Source organism: Typopeltis vanoorti, chromosome 1 (genome assembly GCF_054136105.1).
Source record: "Typopeltis vanoorti isolate ZY-2024b chromosome 1, IOZ_Tvanoo_1.0, whole genome shotgun sequence".
Lineage (NCBI taxonomy): Eukaryota > Metazoa > Arthropoda > Arachnida > Uropygi > Thelyphonidae > Typopeltis > Typopeltis vanoorti.
In genome coordinates this window covers 159,772,125-159,790,794 of record NC_143549.1, presented here as the reverse complement: position 1 = coordinate 159,790,794, position 18,670 = coordinate 159,772,125, and the positions used below count along the sequence as shown (strand labels likewise).

General features: G+C 33.9%; 1 protein-coding gene across 1 annotated transcript in view; it reads left to right on the top strand.

Moving 5' to 3' along the window:
• LOC150110581 (uncharacterized) overlaps positions 1 to 18,670 on the top strand; it is an 851,360-nt gene that overhangs the window by 28,197 nt on the left and 804,493 nt on the right. The gene's annotated exons all lie outside the window — the stretch shown is intronic.

Here is an 18,670-nt window from a genome sequence, read left to right as displayed (position 1 = left end):
GCAAGATATCTCAAACTGACTATAAATACTGCCATGATCAAGTTGCCAAAATAATTCATTGGCATGTATGCAAAAAATATTGCTTTCCTACATCTGATAACTGATGGCAGCATAAAATAGAGACATAACTGGAAAACGAAACAACAAAAATTCTCTTGGACTCTCAAATACAAACGGATCGACATTTGGAACACAATACACCTGACATCACAATTATCGAACATCGACAGGTAAGGATTATCGATATCCCTGTACCCAGTGATAACAAAATTAACAACAAAGAACTGGAAAAAATTACTACATATTGTGATCTGGAAATCGAAGTTGGCCGCTGTGACTTGAACACACCAAAGTTATCCCAATAGTTATTGCTGCACTTGTCGCAATTTTAAAGAAGCTATCCAACGATTTACATCAATTAAACATCAACTAAGTGACCCCATATGACCTACAAAAAAAAGCATTACTTGGAACATTCCATATTTTACGACGCTACCTGACGGATTATTCTTAGATTCTTGGGTAGAATCTGAATTTTTCTGTGTCACAAATCAAATTGTTGTTTAAATAATTTTGTTTAAATCTTGTTTTGACTATGTATCAATTATATGAATAATATTAAATAAATTAACTGTTAGGAAATGTCTAAAATGATGCATTTTTTCGCTTTACTGGTTTATTAAAATAATTTATTAGTTTTTCTTTTAAGTTTACATTTATAAATTAGGCTTATAAACATATAGAAAACCACTTGCTTGAATCTCTTCAGAAATCTCAAGAAATTTCATTTTCAAAAGTTGACGCTCTAACGACTAAACTTTAATTTAGACTCATTTTTTTCAAACATTCATTAACTTGGGCCAAATTATCGCTTTCCACTACCCCATCATGATGTTATTCGTCCGTATTAGAATGATTACTAAAGTTTCAAGAACAGTTGATCAAACAATTATCAGAATTTATACGTATATTACGAGTATATCCCTTTTAAAAAGTGCTCGATTTCGAGATTAGATCATGGATTTTAGCTACAGTGAGAGTGGACCAATGCTGAACGCTATGTAATGAAATTCTGATTTTATTTGTTAGTTCTGATCAGCCAACGTAAGTCCGAAATCAGGTAGTTACAACAAGGAAATAAGAGAAATTGATCTTTACAATTTTCTGCTTCGTGGAATAGACAATCATCTTTACAATTTTCTGCTTCGTGGAATAGACAATCATCTTTACTAAACTACAGCATAATACATCCTTTGTAAAACTAGTTTCTCTCTATGACAGTGGAGCAATGTGGGATAAACGATGCAACACTATTACAAAATATAGAACCAACGCTTTGTAATAATTTTGGTGTTCTGTAAACTATGATTATACATCGTACTGCATATGCGTAGTTTACACACACACATGACAAATAACCAATAGTATTGCATTTGATTACACATTGGTTAATAATAATATTGCAATTATTACTAGAATTATTAGTATGACTTTAACGTCACAGAACAATTAATGTGATTTTTTTAACATTTTATTATTTCTCAGATAAATTACATACATTATATGAAGACAATTATGCATAACAAATACTTTCTCGTACATAAAGTTTTTTTTAAATAATAATAATAACAATAACTGTTTACAACATATATTATTATAATATTCATAATGATGATTATTACAGATGTTTCTTTACAATTTTACACTCTATATATATACAATATCAATGGATATAATCACCCTATATTGCATACTTTTGTTACAGTTATTAGATACATTACATACATTTAATTACATATGATACATTGCTTACATTTGTTTACATATGATACATTACTTACATTTGTTTACATATGATATTTACATTACATACATTTGATTACATATAATACATACATTACATACTTTGGTTTACATGTGATACGTACATTACATGCACTTGATTACATATGATACATCTTGGATGAGAACTAATTTCTCTGCTTTCATTCTCGAAGTTTATATGTAAGCTTATCTGAGGATGACACCAGTTGGTTATTATTTATTTATTTATTTTTTTTTTTGCTGTGTTGGGAAGCTACGAAATCTATGATTGAGAAATTCTCGCACGGGCACGCACGCACGCACGCACACACACACACACACACACACACACACACACACACACACACACACACACACACACACACACACACACACACACACACACACACACACACACACACACACACACACACACACACACACACACACACACACACACACACACACACACACACACACAATAACTTGGAATGTATTGATGCGTCGCTGAACTGGAAGCCTGAACGAATATATTGTGTTTCATTAAGTTTATATGGTATTTTGGGTGCATGTTTCTTGTTCGTAGTATATCCTTAGAGCTCGTTTCAGGCTACTGTAGTTTGTAAGGTTTCTGTATTCAAAAAGTAATTTGTTTTTCATGTCTGGGCTGTAGAAGTTTCGCGAGGCCTTTCCGTGGTGATTATTGTATTTATATGTGATATAATTAGTAGTCTGAGGTCTTGTTATACGGTATGTATTTCTGACTGTCCTGTAGTTGGCATCTAAATAATATTTTAGCAAAGCTGCATAAATGTTTTACTGTCAGTATTTTGTGTTCTGACATTGCAATGTATATAAGGTCGTGATTTTCTCTTTGTTCCCAAAAGATCACTTTTATCATTTTGTACTGTAGCGACATTAATCTATTTAATTTGTAAGGTGCACAGAAAGCATACGTTGTTATAGCGTATCTTAGTATATTTTGGCATAGTGCTTTGTATATTAGTGTTTTAAGGCGTATGGGAACTTTGTCTTTTAACCTGTACAGTTTGCAGCTTATTGTTCGGGGTTTGTTGTGTAGATGGTTTATGTGACTATTCCAGTTCATATCTGCATCGAAGTAAATTTCAAGGTATCATATTGTTTCAACCTGAGTGATTGTAGTGGTTTTGCTGTTCTGTGTGTTTTTTTGTTGGAAAGTGAATGTTGGATGGTTATATATTTGTTATCAACTGGTCGAGTCAGTGGATTTCTGAATATCATTAATTTGGTCTTTTCTGAGTTTAGGTGTATGGAGTTTTTCGAGAGTCTGTCTATGATCAGATTTATGTCATGTTGCATATTTGATTGGGCTATGCTTGCGTTATTATGGATGGATATTATTGCTGTATCGTTTGCGTATTAGAATATATTACCTTTGAGTGGTAGATGATTAATATCGTGCGTGTAAAGGTTGAATAGAGATGGGCAGAGTGCAGCTCCCTGTGGTACTCCACAGGTTACTGGTAGCTCTCTGCTTCGGTTTGACCCGATACGTGTGATATGCTTTCTAATTTGAAGGTAGTTTGTAAACCACCTGTGAAGAGGCCCGTCTATTCCAACATGCCTCAGCTTTTCTAACAAGGTTTGATATGTGAGTGTATCGAATGCTTTAGTTACATCAATAAAGACTACCATTGCAATTTTGTTTTTGTCTAAGTCGGTATTAATTACGTCTGTAAAGTCTTCCAAGAGAGATGTTGTTCCCTTTGTTTTCTGAAAACCATATTGTGTTTTGGAGATAATATAAATGATCTCAGTTTATGCTGTGAGTTTTCTTTAGTATGATCTGCTCCATAATTTGATTGATAATTGGTAATGTTGCAATGGGTCTGTAATTGCTGATTAAATTTCTTTTTCCATGTTTGTATATATTGGTGTGATTATGGCGGTCTTTAGAATACTTGTTATCTGTCCTGTTTTAAAAAATTCATTTATTAATTTTAGTAAGATAGGACTTAAACTAGTTGCATGTTGCTTTATATCTTTAGGTCTAATACCATAAATTCCTGGGCCTTTGTTTGGTGTGATTCTGCTTCTTTTATGGTTGGGAACCATAATGTCTGTTTTGATTGTGGTCCAAGTGGAGGGTCTTGTTTTGTGATTGGGGGGATATTCCTGTGCAGTTCTTGGATGGAATCTGCAAAGTATTGGTTAAAGTCATTAGCTAGTTGTTGGATAGGTTTTGCGTCTTTCATGAAGCTGTGTTTTATGGTTTCGGAGGCGGTGGTGTTGGGAACAAAATCTAGCATCTCGTTGATCAGATGCCAGGTGTGTTTCATGTTGTTTTGTGCATAGGTTAGTTTGCCTCTGTAGCAGCTTCTTTTTGCATTTCTGATTTGTGTTGTAAGGCGATTCCTTTTTATCTTATATTCAGTTTTTAAAGCCCTATTATTTGGATATCGCTTTAATTCTTTCTATAAAGCGTCCTGTCTGTGTATTTCTAGGATTAAATTTTGTGTTATCCAAGGATTTTGTGTTGTTTATGAATGAATTTTGACTTTGTTTGTAGCTTTCTTATATATTTCCTCCAGTGTGAGTTTAATGTTGTTGTTGTATAAGATATCTGCTGAATCTGATGCCAGGTATTCCCAGTCTGTTTTTCTTATTTCGTGGTTGACTATTTCTTCGTCTATTATTGTTTTCTGTCGCTTTTCTTCTGTGAGACATTGCATGAGTATTGTCTTGGTGTGCAGGTTTAGAGCGGTGAAGTAATGGTCTGGTACTTTGCACTTTATGACTGATGCAATGTAACTGGTTGGTGGTGCTCGGACGTTTATATGATCTAGACAGGAGGCAGTGATGGTATTTCCGAATATTTCTTCTCTAGAACATGATGTTATTGTTGGATTAGATTATATATGAATAGCGTGTCTAGGTATTGTACAGTGTTGTTCCGGTTTTCGTTTGCAATATTTATGTTTTTGTCGCCAATTGTCATTAGGTATTCAGTTGAGCATATTTCATGGCTTGAAAGCCAGCAATTGAGGTTGTGCAAGAATTTTACCATGTTTAGGTTTGGTGGCCTGTAAATAGCATTTAGTATTATGGGATGCTGTCTATTGGTGGTATTAGTGATTTCGAGGCAAAGGGTTTCAGCATGCTCAAACTGATAGGCCGTTTCTTTTGCTATTAATTTTTGTTTGATAAATATTAATATTCCACCCCCTCTTTTTGTTTGGCGGCATGATTGATCTATGTTGTTGTTGGAAGCCTGGAATTTGGAAAGCAGTCTCTTCGTCATTAGTTATGGATACTTCTGTCAGAATCAATATATCAATAATATCAGTGTAATTCCTCAGATAAGTCTGTAACAATAACCAATGTTTAATAATTTTTTTTAAATAATTTATTGATTGCTAAACTATTTACATATACAAACATCTTGAGTAACATTGCAACTTATAATTTTACAGAGTTCAGCACAAAGTGCTGCAATTTCTATATTGCATTTCAATTAAAAGTTTTAATAATACTTTATTGCCTTTATATTATGTATTTACATCACATTTTCTTCTAATATTAACAATAAAGATTATACAGTATTTTTTTGTATATTAATAATAATAATAATTTTTTTTTAAAAATATATTTTATTGATTGCTAAAATATTTATACATACAATAAACATCTTGTGTGACATTGAATCTTATAATTTTACAGAGCTCAGCACTAAGTGCTGCAATTCCTACATTCGATTTCAATTAAAATATTTTTAATAATACTTTTTTGCCTTTATATTATGTATTTACAACATATGTTCTTCTAATATTAACAATGAAGATTGTATAATTTTTTTATTTTTTATTTTATTTTATTTATTTTTTTTAAGTTTGAGAAAGAATGATTATACATACAAATTTCTGCATTTGCTTATAAGGATTACATGTAGATGAGTGAGGCAAGTTAATCCCACCTACTTCGAAGCTTGGGTTAGCTTTTATGAAGAGAGTGGGATTTAGCCTTCACTATTTGTGTTGTTGCTACTGTTTATGTATGGGATGTAGGCATTGGATGCTAGTGATTTGTGATGTGTCTATTAGTGTTAATGGTTTCTCAACTTTGTTTTTATATTTTTCATAGTTCGTTTTTTAATGTTCTGTAGTTATCTACGTGTTTTAACTTTCTTGGTAGGTTGTTGAGTTGCGTGAGTATCTGATGTGATCTCACAAAAGAACCGTATGAGTTGTTGAAGGGTGTGGGGACGTAGAGAGTTGTTGTAGGTCGTGTTATACAATACGTGTCTCTGTTGGTTCGATAGGTAATGTTGAAGTAATTCCTTGTTAATGTCATGTAGTGGTTCAGGTTTTTAATGCTCAGACTTCTGTGTATCGCCATGTGCTTGTCAGATATTGGTTGTTGCGTGTAAGGTGTCCAGATCACTGTTGACACGATTTTCCTGTGTAGTGTTTCTAATTTTGTTAGGTGGCTGTTTGATATATTTGTATAGACTGTTATTCCGTATCTGATTAGGTATTCGCAGATACCGTGATATAGGAGGAATAATGTCTTTAACTTGGAAGAGTTTTGCTGCGATGATCCGGAGTTTGGTGCGTAGGTATTCTATATGTTTTGTCCATTTAAGGTGGGAATCTATATAGAGACCGAGGTGTTTTGCGTGTGTTACAGGTTTGATTTCGGAACATTAGCAGGTATTTTTGTTGTTAATGCAGCGGTATGTGTGACAATGTATCGATAGTGATGCGGGGCGTATGATTCTTGGGTTGTGTATTATCAGCATCTGTGTTTTGGTGCCGTTGATTAGAATTGCGTTTTGGTGGAAGTAGGTTGTGATTTCATTTAGGTCTTGTTGTGCTTTGCAGAGAGCTGTGTTAATGTCTGTGTGGATTGCTAGTAGTGCAGTGTCATCTGCGTATTGAAATATTTGGCTTCTTATGGATATGTTATGAACATCGTTAATGTATATGTTGAATAGAGTGGGTGATAATATGGCACCTTGAGGTACACCGTGTTTTATTTGTATACTCTGACTGTGACAAGTACCTATTTTTGTTACCTGTGTTCTGTTTGAGAGGTAGTTCTTGAACCATGTATGCAGTGTTGCTCTTATACCTATTGAGTATAGTTTGGTGAGTAGTATGTGATGTTCAGGTGTGTCAAATGCTTTGGTTAGGTCCAGCAGTATAAGGACAGCGTACTTGTTTTTGTCGAGAGCTTTGTTTATTGTGTCGGTGTAATGTAATGGTGCTTTTTGTTTTCTGAAAGCCGTATTGGTTTTGTGAGATGATGTCGTATTTCTCTATAATAATAATAATAATAATAATAATAATAATAATAATAATAATAATAATAATAAATTTAGTTATAGTTTTAAGTTAAAACTATAACTAAAACGATAATAAGGATGTTACAGTTTATAATTCAAATTTCATAATGGATTTTTATTAACATTCAGCATGAATACTGAGTACATTCTTTTATTTTTCGTAATATTATTCTATAAGTAAAATAATAATTTTTAACTGTTTGCAGAAATTTTTGGCAATTTTATAGATATCAAATATAATATCAAGTAATGTCACATTCATCTTTTGATTCATTAAATTTTAAAAATTTGTACAAACTTTAACAGTAGTAATATATGATAATTCGTGATAATTCTTACGTGATAATTCTTAAAGTATGCAAGAGAAAGAGAGAGAGAGAGAGACGTACATAAAAGAATAAATGTAATAAGATCGGACGATGGCAAAGTTGATAAGGTAGTATAACAACATATTAAGATAATATTGGATCCCATTGTGATAATGAGATTATGCATACTGTGCCTTTATAATCCCTCGTCTTCGAAGCTAACGTAAGCTTTTATGAAAAGACTGGATTAACGTTAACAATTGTACTTTCATGGATATCATAAAAGATGTGTCCCCTTTAATCTATCTCGTACATAGTCGACCTTGTTTAGCAGATATTATGTGGGGTCAGTTGTGCTAAGTGGTTTGGTAACACTTCCACAGATCGTGTTTTAGTATCCAGTAGCTACTTAGATATTTTATGTTGTGTACAAGAGAGTTAAGTAGTGTAGTTCTGTTATTCATTTTCCCATAGTTGCAATGAGTCGTTGCATATCATAGTTATTATGTAGACAGCTGTAGTAGCTCTCGTGTGCACAATGTATCTCTCTGGCTACGGTGAGTATTATTGAAGTAACTGTTCAATATGATTACGTGGTATCTCAGGTTCGATTTACTTAGAATGATATATGTATTAATTAAAGAACTGGTCAGTGATTAATGTATATTTGGTGTCCAAAACACTCTAGAATGATCTGTGTTTCTAATTTCGACTGGTATCTAGTTGCAGTGTTAGCGTGGAATGCTATGTCGTATTTTACTATTTCACAAATAGCTTGTTAGGAAGTGATTCAATTCAGCACTGACTATCCATTTAACTGGACAGTCAGTGCTGTTTTCGATAATGTTGTTGCTATCAGCCTGCTGCATCCAAATGAAGAAAATCTCTCTCACAATCTTTGTCAACCTAATCACTCATGAGTCATCCACATTCAGTTGTTTCCTACTGTTCTCATAGGGAGTCAAATAAGAGTCCAGATATTTAGCACGTTTTTATTTAGCACGCTGATAATTTGACACGAGTATAGTTTGGGGAAAATAGCAGAATTCCGTGACAACATACCTTTTGAAAGTTGCTGTTTGGTGTCTGATGGCAGGGAATGCATGTTCAACACCTTCAGTTCATCATCATTTCCCACTATAGTAGTGGAAATCAATGCTTTAAAATGGTCTCACAGATAAAAGTTCAAAGGATTTAGCTGAGATGATCATTGAATTGATAAGATGAATTGATCTATCTCTACCAATACAACTTTCAGGAAACTTTTGATGCAGATACCCTTGAGCCTCACTACTGAGGAGTAGTGGAGTTTCTCATATGTGAACCACATGGTTTTTCATTCATGCAAAAGTTACGCCATCGAGCATATCATGGAAAATGCAGTTTTGTGAGAAACCAGAGGTAAGTCTCCAGTAAGAATGTGTAACAAAACATACAGTCCTCTTAATCTATGTTCAATCTGCACACTGATTGAGAAATTCTGATGATATCCCGACTGAATGACTGCATACAAATTTTTATTGGCCCACATATTATTGCTGCGATAATTAAAAATAACATCTGACTGATCATTACCTAGTCTGTCAAAAGCACAGAAGAGTCATTGGTCCTGCATATAATGTTATGTCAACCTGACAAAAATACCATTCGATTATGTTTAAACCTGTTGTTTAAACATAATCGAGTGGTTATGATTTTCATAAAGAACTCCAACTACTTGGATCAGAACATTCACCGAGTTGCCTTTACCTGTTCTGCATATTTTCGGTGTAATTATGTATTGTAAAAACCTCCTATCCCGTAAATCCTAGAGTATGATGGGAATGCCAAATCCCTCTGTATATTGCAAGTGCAGGACCATAATATTTCATTTCAAAGGCCCATATGCTTATTTGTACATTAGAAGCACATACACTGCTTGGAAAGAAGTCAACGGATACCCCATGACAAGAGGTATAGTGCTATGTAACGAGTCACGTGTTTGCAGCATGTATAAATTAGAGGAATATGATGCTCCCAAGTCAGTGCAACTGTGTCCGAATGAAATAGCTGCTAGAAGAGAACTGACGGAGTATAAAAGAGGAGTTGTGATAGGATGCCATGATGCTAGCCTATCTATTCGGAAAATTGTTGACAAATTGGGCCATCCCAGGTCAACAATCAGTGATACCCATACTGAGACGGAAGCGCAAGGAGTCAACTGCAAGTGCTACCCACAGTAAACGACTCACCACACTCACCGAACGTGACCATAGGGTGCTACGCAGGATAATACGCAAAAACCGCCTTTTGTCTGCCGATACTTTGAATGCAGATTTCTGGGTATCGACAGGAACACGAATATATACAAAAATTCAGAAAGGAGATCTCCACATGATTTTCCATGGTAGACCACAATATGCAAGCTCCCCAGAACCTACATGCAGCGTCGTCTTTAGTGATGCAACAGGCGTGTAAAGTGGGATGCGGAAGCTTGGAAAGCTGTTTATTGAACAACGAATCACGCTACCCCATCCACTGAGCAGATGGACAGCCCACAACATTCCAAAACCTCATTACATGCGTACAGGAATAATAGTCCAAAATTCCCATTGATCGATAGCGTACTCTTGTGGAAAGTATATTTCGTTGGATTTCTGCAGTCACTGCAACGAAAGGAGGCCTACATATTATTAAGGTAGACGCCATATCTGTTTGCTCCTCACCCTATAATGTCCTGTGACGTCTTTGTAAGCTGTGTATTCAAACCGAATTTTTGTAATCTATTTGGACTGGATGACGCCTCCAAGGAGTCCAAAGACTCATCGAGGGAGGGCACCTACTCTACAACTCTCCGAATCCACCACTTAATCCACTAAATACCAACCTTATTACCATCATCATCTAAACCAACCATCTACCTTTCTTCTCCTCCTTCACCACTAACACCATTAGTATTTTTTGCTAAATTGATTGTGTGTTCTGAAGGCCAATTTGTCTGTATGTGGAATGAAAAGCCCGAGTTTCCGGGAGAAAAAAATCTGCTGTCCCCGTATGAGATCAGTTAACAGCTTCAATGTCACCTCAGATGACTATAAATCTAATCTGCGATAATGTGTAATTTATTGAACAATATTTGTTGATTGAGCATATTGAATGTTTTGGTTAGATATTAAATCTTAGCTCAACTCTAATAAGTATGCCATCTAATCAAATAAATGTGGAGAATTTTTTCAATCGCCGCATTTATTACCTTAATTTATCGCAACAGCAATGCCTTCTACTGATGTTATTATTATTATTTTTTCAATTTTAGATTTTTATTTTTATCGAATAGGAATTTCTATACTTTCAGTTATTACTTCATGATTAAATGAAATTTGCAGTACTAGTAGCCAGTAAATAAATTTAAAGTATGAAAGTTGAAAAAACATTTATAGGCCACTCTAAATGAATCAAATCAAGATTCGTAGTACTCAGAGTAATGGCGTGTGAATTTCGACGCTTTACATTAAAGATTATATTTGGGCAATGCGATTCGGTTCGGTTGTTCATTAAGCGAGGCAGGATTAATGTCCTTTGATTAAGTATTGTATCAAATAGTGAAAAGTGTCGTTGGGAGGATTAGAATATTTCACATGATTTGATATTTGATCATCAACAAAAATGTTGATATACTTCAGAAGCAATTCGATAAAAGAATTCAAAAAGTAATTTTCATTAATACTGGATTCCAACACTCGCTGGAAGTGTATACTGGTTGATAAAGGGCTTCTTATTACTTAGAAATTGTGTCAGAAAGAAACAATCCCAGAAATTTGAATTCAAAAATTAATGAACTTGAATTGCTCTCTCGTGCAACTTAAGCATTGCAAATGATAAACGATGCTGAAGAAGTATTATGTTGTAAAAATATAGAGTTGTATATTACTGATGTAACGTTCTGTGGTCGATGAAGAAACGCATTTCAAGCAATGATGAAATATAGGTATGACGAAAATTTTATTTTGATGTTCTACAATAGTTTTCAGATCACAAGAATATTAATGATGAAGATTATGGAATTTTTCAAAAACAAGAAATGTGCAATATGGAAGTAACTAAGGTAACAATAGAGTTGTATTTTAATTTAATTTAATTAGTTTTAATTTCAGCCTATTAGGTTTATTCCATGAACACTTGTCTGTGTACGTAGAGGGATTCCAATGTAAGCATGCGCGCTGCTGTTTTGTTCGATCATTGCACTGATGATGTCTTATGAGACATAAGACGAAATATTTACATAATAAAAAGTTATTTACAGTGGCATTCGTGTTATTCTATAGTTATGGATAGTTCACAGGTTTCACTATATAAGAAAAAACTCTGTAGTTAAAGTATTTCTAATAAAAAAAAGAAATAGCAAATTCAACCGAAGCAAGCTATGTACTTAGTGATTTTGAGTCCGAGGATGCTTCAGCTTCATAGTTAGTTACTTCAGTATCAATTGCGTTATTATCAATGAAGGAGAAACTTCAACTGACGATAAAAAAAAAACTGGAGTAGTCTACGAAGATCCAACTGAAATTAAAAAAAATGTAAAGACTTAAGACGAGTTTTTAGAAAGGTACTGATGGATTTTGGAAAATAAAAAAGTGGAAAATGTTTAAAACGAATGACGTTTAGTTTCTTAACGACACTCAACCAAGTATTGGAATCAAAGAGACCTTTTCCGCTGCTGGATTAATTTGCATGCTCATTTTAATTAGCATACAAATTGACACTAAACAAAAATTGACATTTATTAACATATTCAGACTAAAACGACACTGAATAAAATATTGCTTATGTTGAATTACAGTATATAATTGTTTGTATTTTTGATTTCCATATCGATAAAGTTTTTTTTAATGTTCTAACAATTTTTTTAATTTATAATTTACATTAATGAAATTATTATCGCATTTTCCTTTAGAAGAAAAATAGAAAAATGCCAGATTTTTGTATATTTCTATATGGTGTTTCATGTTTCAATAATGTTTTGTATATTAATATTTATTAATTTTCTTTAAAACATACCTGTTTAATAAGAATTACCATTAAGTTGTCACTAAAACCATATTTATGAGCTTTTTATCGAATTATTGGTAATTGAAAATAAGTCGGTACATTTTCAAATCCTATTGTCCAGGATTGGAAATAATGGTTATGACTCCACATCTTGGCTGAAGTTTTGAGCAGAAAGTCTTCTTCGGATGCTTTATTGCATTTTTGGTTAATTAGTACGTCGTATTGAGCACACTGTATTGATATTTACAATGTCTGCTGACAAATTCTGGAAATAATAGTTCCATTTTCAGATGCTATAAATAAATAAGCAATAAAAATTATATAACATCAAACGACAGGGGTGCACAGTATTTCAAATGCTATTCAGGCTCAATGCGGATCATATTATGAAAGAAAGTGGTGCTAAATCTGATATCGTTATCATAAATATTCCACTACTCAACTGGTTAATTTATGTAGATGGCGTTATGCTCCTAAATAAATCCTATAGTATACGACGTCTTCGGAATTCTTTGACCGAATAGCAAATTTATTATAATTATTACAGCAGTTATAACAAATATCGTATAAAAGTCGCAATAAAAAGACAACATAAAAAACACGAAAATAGACAGCAATGGGAAAATATCAAATGCACTCTTAATGAAGAACCTATAAAACAAGCAAAATACTTCAATTATTTAGATATCTTAGTAATAGAAATTTTCAGAAATACTAAACTAGCGGTATACAAGGCAGCACCCAATTTTAACATATAGAGCTGAAGTTGGGTTAGAAATAAAACAAACAGTTGTTCAAAGATTAGACCACAGAATTCTGAGTACAGTTATGGAATGAACAGATGGCATTAATAGTAGAATCATAACAAAATGACGCTATTAGAAAGGAACTTGATATTGACAACATGAAAGGGAATAAGGGAGACGACAGGCTAGCGATACTGATATCTGAATGATCGGAAAATAACCTCGAGGATGACTAGGATCTATGTGATTTACTAGAGATATCGAATAACGAACGAAATGTTGGCGTGACTGTATTGGCGACGCGACATATAACACTTTGCAGTAAATCTAGTATACGAATAAAAATTGTTTATAGGAAAGTTGTAATAATGGAAGCTTAATTTCTGAGTTCAAAAAATTTCTCATGTGTATCCATGTGGGTAAATATTAGTAAGTTAACGATTCTGGTGATGATGCAGCATCATTTAGCAGTTATTGAGAGTGTTAGTTGATGCCTTACTCATTTATATAGTGCGATATTTGGACGTTGTGGCTTTTTAAAGTGTTTATGAGGGCTATCTATTTAGGATACAGTTATTAATCCAATGATTCACATCTGCTTGTTTTTTGTTTTTCCAGTTCTTGTTTACTTTTTGTATATTTCTATAAAGTGAAGTAGAAAGTTTTTATGAAAAACATAATAATAATAATAATAATTTATCATCTGATATTTTTCATCACTTTTTTTCGTGATGAAAATTTTTGCTTCATATTCTAAATGAAAAGTAGCTTTTTAATGGATTAATAATAATAATGATAACTGGTGATACAATCCCAAAAGGCCCACGATGTATTATATTATATTTATTTATTTATTTTTTGAAACAGATTAAATGGCTATAAGCCGAAAGATTAAAAACAGAAACACTATTTTATTAAATAAACTGCAAATATATATATATATATACATGCAATTAATTGATATACAATTAACTGATAAATGATATAGTGAATATATTTCAAGTTGTCCGGCTTGTTGGCCGAGTGGCTATTATTGCTTTCCAACCAAAGATTGTGCTCTAATCCTGCTATGGGAGTGGATGTTTGTGATTTTCATTAGTTTAAAGATGAATTTCATTGTCTGGTGTGAGATCACCGCTCCGCTTGTTGGAAACCTGAAGTGGCTTGAAACTGTTCCGTATTTGGTCTCTAAAGTAGGGTTTCCAGACTATATAAAAATATACAGAATTTCTTAAATAAGGAAAAAATCCTAGCTCACTCACGATAGGATTTATACTATAGGTTTATAAACGAAACATTCGTGGGTGGGAGCCGTACACAAGAAAAACCGTTTCAAGACCTAACTTTATTTTAATTCCCACTCACAAAAGGTTGCAAGCGCATAGTATATTAGTACTGTGAGTAGGCTGAGGATTTTTACTTTTATAAAAGAACTTTGCTCCAGAGTGCAAACATGGAACTTTCAATACACTTCACTACTCCAGTAGTTAGGCTGGTGGTTTCAACACTGGGTGATGAAGTTCAGTTTTCTCCTAAAGAACATCACAAACATCCCTACCGGAATTCGAACCAACGACATAGTGGTTGGAAATTGAATCCGCTGTCTACTGATCGGCATAATTTTTGTAACTTTGCTCCAGTAAACCCGCTTTAGAGCAAAAATATTTTTGCCACTGTCTATGAGTTTCTTTCGATTTTTCTCACTACGATTCTACATAAGCAAATGTTTCATTCTCCTTGAAACAAATTCTCAAACCAGTAGTGGTGCTTTTTAAATTTCAAACGCCATAAGCGATACTCACTCGTCATAAACGCAAAGTCTCTACACTAATTCCACAAATGAGTATTCACAACTGCACACAGTCATTATGATATCACTACTTTCATGCATTTCAAATGCAAAACAATCAAATGATCATTTAACCGTAATTTGTTAAAATAAATCTATACCACGTTCTTCTTGGTTCTTTGAAGAAGTTTAAGTACATAGACTGACATTTCAGAATTGCTATTTTCCCATTTTTAACACGCCTATTTAAATGAACTCTTTCAAAAATTCTTAGCAAGAAAAGAATTTGGCGGAATGTACACTTATTTCTTCCATCGAACAAGTAGAATATTCTTATGATTAATCAGGAAGGTTAACGGTCTTGGCAAAGTACTGATTTGATTTTCCTAACTTCACCTGTCAAACAATGGAGTGTACTTTTTTGTTCACTTTTTTTTTTTTCCAAAGCACAAACTGCATATACCTTTATTCATTCAAAACGTATGTTGTTTCAATTATAATCGAAAATCAAAATCTCACTTGTATCTTTAACTTTCCGCTTGCTTGAAACCATAATTCAAAAGTACACTAGAACTGTCGGACAGTGAACGAATTATTAATTGGTATGCGAATGAATTAAAAAAAATCATGGTATTTTGTATTTGCTTAGAATAAACTATTTCTAAAACAGATCGAACACGCCGTCTTTATATATATATATATATATATATATGCTTCTCATATGACTCCAAACATTCCTTTATCCGACTCAAGGTTAAATCAACGAACATTTTCAACAAACCGTTTGCATCGTATTAAAATCTGCTTATAATATTTTATATCAGTGGTGAAATCACCGATGGCTAAACCTGGTTTAGTTTAGTTTGAATAATGTATCAAACAACTAGAGTTTCAAAAGTAATTAAATTATACCTAATGAAAATAAAAATATATAAAAGAAAGCGTGTTAAAATAACGAAAATAATAAAACACCTTGTTCGAAAATACATTGGGAGATTTTAGAGTTTATCAAAAGATCTGGGAAGACCACATTTTAGCGTATTAACTGAACTCATGTCTGTGAGTTGTTGACCTCTGGTCTAGTCAGTGAAAGTGACAGTATAATACAATCACAAGTTGAAGTACAATGATTTCAGAGACAATTTGAATACTGCGACCACACACACGGATAGAACTACTTGTTAACAAATGTAAAAATAAATTCAATTACATTAGTCTACCGGATATGCTGCAGGTTTCCAAAGTTTTGTGAGTTGAATTAAAAAAAAAGAAAAAAAAAAAGAGAAATTCATTGAAATTTAATTAAAGAAATAATCTACATTGCACGAGCATAAATCTAGAAACACTGACCCCTTCCCAAATCACTTTCCCGTATAGTCTCAAATTGCTGTAGACTAAACCACGATTGCAAAAACTAGCTACACACTCTCCACTCACTCGAAGGAACATCGCCTGTGTTAGACCATTAACAAATGAAGGTTAAGTGTAGAAGCTGAAATAAAAGGAATTTTCTTTCCTTTTGCGTACGCTTCCATAGCTCTAACGACCGAGAGAATAAATGTTCTTTCACACAAACAACACCAATTTGTGGTCTAGCAATATACGCTTCTCTTCAGTGCAGAAGGTAGCTAAGCATGATTGCTGCACTGTACTGTACATTTCGTTTACAGGTGTAGAACTCTGACAGAGAAAGTTAACCAATAGCAAAGCCAAGTAATTATAAAACAATTCTTTTCAAATAACATAAACTATCATTACAGTTTTTCGCGTAAGGGAGGGACGATTTTCAGATATTTTATTAAGAGCCGTCAAAGAGAATTAAGAGCTAATTTGACATCACTCAGTTTGTTCGATTTTCCGACAAAGCCTTGACCTGAAAATCGATCGAAAGTGAACAAGGTAGCATGATTTGTATCAATCTTTCTTACTAAGTTTGTGTGGATAAGTCTTTCTGTTATTGTGTGTAAATTATTTCTGTGTATAGCAGTAATCGTATTGGTTATCAGATGTGCAATCTCTGAAGAATACAATTATATTATTGCAAAGCAGAGTACACAGTGGCCAGAATATCAGACGCATTCCCATGCTAAACAAATTTCAGGTGGAACACTCAACTAACGACACGTAATAGGCAAAGTCAATAAATTAGCGATATTTTGCATTTAAAAGATAGCAAACATATTCAAGTGTGTACTCTCTTTCGAATATGATAATTGATGAAAATCATGGTGTAAGTGTCTTCAAAAGAAAGATGAAAGAGGAAAATTACCGAAAAGTTTACACTGCAGATCATTTCAAGTGGTGTGGCCTTCATTTCAAATACACATTTTATTAGATTTTTTAGAATGGTTTTTACATTAAACTGCAAGATCTCAATGCCATATACTTTACTGCAGGATGTTTGCGCACATGACTTTCTGGTCAGGGTATTTTACTATTAGAAGTTACTATTTTAGCATTATAAGAGAAGTATTTATGGCCATGAATCTTGTCTGTATTGGAGGGGTAGAAGCATTATAGCGTCTGAGAGCGGCCAACACAAATCTCTGCAGAATATAGACCTATAGGTCAAGGGATGAACATTTTACTTCAGACTGCTTCGCTGAAGCTAAAAAACTAATATCGAAACATGTATCAGTATTTATAGAGCGATGCCAAGATTCATAGCTTTATTAAAGAGATAAACTTTATACACTGCTCTGCTTGGTAAGAAGTCAACAGACACCATAGTGTGAGGAACAGATAGCCATGGCAGCCACCTTAATAAGATGTAGATCCTCGTTTCGTTGCAGTGACTGCAGCAATCAATGAGAATTTTCGACCATTTTTCTTGTACACATGTTGTGGTCCTGGACTGCTGTGGGGCAGAAGTCCCTTGATGTCAACCGACATACCAGTTCATTCAAGTCAAGTGTGGTGACATTCATGTCCACAAACAACGCAGCTGCAGCAGCCTTATGATACGGTGGATTGTTTTGATGCAAGAGACAATGGTCAATTGTGGCGTTTGAAATATTCTGGACAATGCAATGCTTTCTACTTTGTGGCGTTTCCGTAGAAACGCCACAAAGTAGAAAGCATTGCATTGTCCAGAATATTTCAGATACCTCTCGGAGTTCAATGATCTGGGCACCACAAACAAAGGTCCAAGGACAAATAAGGAAATACAGAACCATACCAGCACACCAGTACCTTCGAATTTCATACTTAGGGTTACACACCCTGATAAGAGACGTTCACCGACCATCCGCCATACTCACATCCATCCGTCTGCTCGGCAGAAGTTGCAGTATGATTCGTCGTTCCATAAAAAAACAGCTTTCCAGTCTTCTATGTCTCTGTACATGCTATTTGCACCACTGAAGACGACACTGCATGTTTCATCGGAGATTCTATAATGAGCTCCTACCATGGAAGCCTATGTTGTGAGCCTCAGTTCTAAATGGTTTTGTGCAGATTCGTGTTCTAATCAATGTCCTGAACTCCGCATTCAACATGTCGGCCGATGAAAGGTGGGTTTTACATATTATCCTTCGTAGTACCCTAAGGTCACGTTCGGTGAGTGTTGGGGTTGGTGCACTGCGGATAGTACTTGGAACTAACTCCTACGCGTACATTTCAGTAGAGTATCACTGATTGTTGACTTGGTGACCTTGAATGGCCCAATTTG